The sequence below is a fragment of the Pseudopipra pipra genome, unplaced genomic scaffold (assembly GCF_036250125.1).
Source record: "Pseudopipra pipra isolate bDixPip1 unplaced genomic scaffold, bDixPip1.hap1 HAP1_SCAFFOLD_52, whole genome shotgun sequence".
NCBI classification, from domain to species: Eukaryota; Metazoa; Chordata; class Aves; order Passeriformes; family Pipridae; genus Pseudopipra; species Pseudopipra pipra.
The window spans coordinates 230,001-232,500 of record NW_026991003.1 but is presented as its reverse complement, the minus strand read 5'-3'; the positions used below and the strand labels follow the sequence as shown (position 1 = coordinate 232,500).

General features: G+C 82.5%; 1 non-coding gene across 1 annotated transcript; it reads left to right on the top strand.

The window, feature by feature from the left end:
- The first annotated feature begins 2,084 nt into the window (after window positions 1-2,084).
- LOC135408570 (5.8S ribosomal RNA) lies at window positions 2,085-2,237 on the top strand. Its single transcript, XR_010427690.1, has one exon. It is a non-coding gene; the product is annotated as a 5.8S ribosomal RNA (ribosomal RNA).
- The last annotated feature ends 263 nt before the right edge of the window (window positions 2,238-2,500 follow it).

Genomic DNA, 2,500 nt, shown 5'->3' with positions numbered 1-2,500 from the left:
GGCGGGGCCGCCGCCGGAAGGCGCGCCGCGCGCCCCTCTTTTTCTCGTCTTTCGTCGCTCGGCGGCCGGCGGCCCGCCGCCGCCGCCGCGCCCCGCCCGTCGGCGCCTCGGTCGCTTCCCCGTCCTTCCCCCCCGCGCGCGCGGGCGAGCGGGCGGGGGGGGGGGCTCGGAAGCGGCGAGCGCGGGCGGCCCCCGGGGCGCGCGCGGAGCGAGCGGCGCCGTCGGCGCCCGGCGAGCGACGGCCGAAAGCGAGAAAGCGAAGGGGGGGGCGCGAGGGCGCCTTCCGGGGAGGCGGCTCCTCCGACCCTCCGCCCGCAGCGGGCCCACAGGGGCGGCGCGGCAGGGCGAGGGCCCGGGCGGGGCGTTCCGGGCCGCGCGCGGGGCGAGCTCCGTTGGCCGGTCGGCCGTCCCCGCGCCGGCGGGGCGGTCCGAGCCGCAGGCGTCCTCTCGGGGGCGGTGCCGGGCTACTGAGGGAAACCCCGGTCCCCGAGCCAGGAGGCGGCGGTGGTGGTGGCGGACGTCGGGCGCGCCCCCGCGGGCGGACGCTCCCCCGAGGGCGGCAGCGGGGGAGGCACCCCCGCGGGGCCATGCAGGTCGTTTCCCTCGCCCCAGGGCCAGGTACCTAGCGCTCGGCGCCCGGGCGGCCGGCGAGGCCCCCCCGCCGGGGGTCGAGAGCCGCCGCCGGGAGAGCCGGGCGGAGGTTTAAAGACTCGGGCGGCCGGACGCCGGCGGCCGGGCGGTGGCGGCCGGGCGGCGGCGCGGTGCCACTGAGGGGTGGGGAGCCTACTCCCGCCGATCCCCTGCGGTGGTGGCCGCGTCCGCCGGCCGCGCTCGTCCCCGCCCGCCGCGCGGGCGGCCGTGCCGGGGCGGGGTCCCCTGCCCCCCCCGCTCCGCGGTCCGGTCTCGGCGGAGAAGACGGCGGCGGCGCGCGGTCGGCCGCGCGCCGTCCCGCCCGCCCCCCCCGCCGGGGGCGACCGCCGCCGCGGCGGAGGGCGCGTGCCCTCCGCCGAGGGCGGCGCGGGTGGCGGCCGCCGGGCCCGCCGCCCTCCTTTCTCGTCTCGCGGCCGTCGGCCTCCCCCCCGAGGCGGCGGCAGGAGGCCGCCGCCGAGCCGCGCGCCCGCCCGCCCGCCCGGGCGAGCGCCGGTGGGCGGCGTCCCCGTCCCCGCAGGCCGTCCGGGGAGCGCGCCGGCTTCCGAGCGGCGGCGTCGCCGCTCGGCGCGTGTCCCCCGAGCGGGACGGTCGGCCGGGAGTCGCCCGCCGCCGTCGGCGGTAGCGCCGTGCCGGGCCCCGCCCGTCGCTCGCCCGTCGCCCCGGCCGGGGGCCGCGCGTCCGCGGCGAAGCGGCGCGGCGGCGGCCGAGGGGGCCCCGTCCCCCCCGGCCGAGCGCCGCCCGCCTTCCGCCGGGCGCGCGGCCGCCGAAAGGGGGTCGAGGGCGCCGAGCGGCGGCGGCGGTGCCGGCAGGGCCTCCGCGCCAGCGGCGGCGGCGGGCCGTCGTCCGGCCGGCCTCGGGCGCTGCCGACGCCGGCTCGAGTCGCCGGCGCCGACCCGCCCGGCCGGCGGCGGAGGCGGCGGAGCCGTCCGCCGAGCTCGTCCGGGCGGCGCGGCGGTCCGCCGGCGAGGCGGCGGCCTTTGCCCGCGGCCCCGAGGGGGCGGCGTCGGGCGGCCGCGAAGGCGAGAGAGGAGCGGCGAGCGCGGCCCGAGGGTCGCGCCCCGCGCCGCGGGCGCGTCGTTCCCGGCGGGGCCGGGAGGACGGGCGGCGCGCGGTCCGGCGCGCGCCGCCGCTCTCCGCGCGGAGGCCGGGCCGAGCCCGGGCGCCTGGGCCGCCTCTCGAGGCGGCGCGAGGCGCGTTTCTCCCCCGCGGCGCCGTCGATCGCCGCAGGGGGGGATTCGGCCGGGAGCGCGGGCTCCCCGCCTCTGCCGTCGTCCTCGGGAGCCCGGCGGGGTTTCCCCCCGCCTCTCCTTCGCTCGTGCGCGTTATGTGACGGTGCGGTCAAGCGAGGCGCGACGTCCTCGCCGAACGAGGGGCCGCTCGACGCGGGCGGTCCCGGCCCCTCCGCGCGCGCGGGGCGGTGCCGAAAGTCAGACAACTCTTAGCGGTGGATCACTCGGCTCGTGCGTCGATGAAGAACGCAGCTAGCTGCGAGAATTAATGTGAATTGCAGGACACATTGATCATCGACACTTCGAACGCACTTGCGGCCCCGGGTTCCTCCCGGGGCTACGCCTGTCTGAGCGTCGCTTGACGATCAATCGCCGGCCGGGGGCGCGTTCCCCGGCGGCGCGGCTGGGGCGCCTCGCAGGCCCGCCCGCCCGTCCGGGCGGGGGGGGCCTTCGTCCCCCTAAATGCAGACTCGGGGAGCGCTCCGTAGCTCCCCGCTCTCGGAGCGAGCCGCTGGGGCGGAGTTCGTCCCGGCGCGGGACCCGCCGCCGGGCTTCGGCGTCGGCGGCGACGTCGGAGCGTCGGCGGGTCCCGGCGCGCGGCGGTCGGGGAGAGAGGGCGC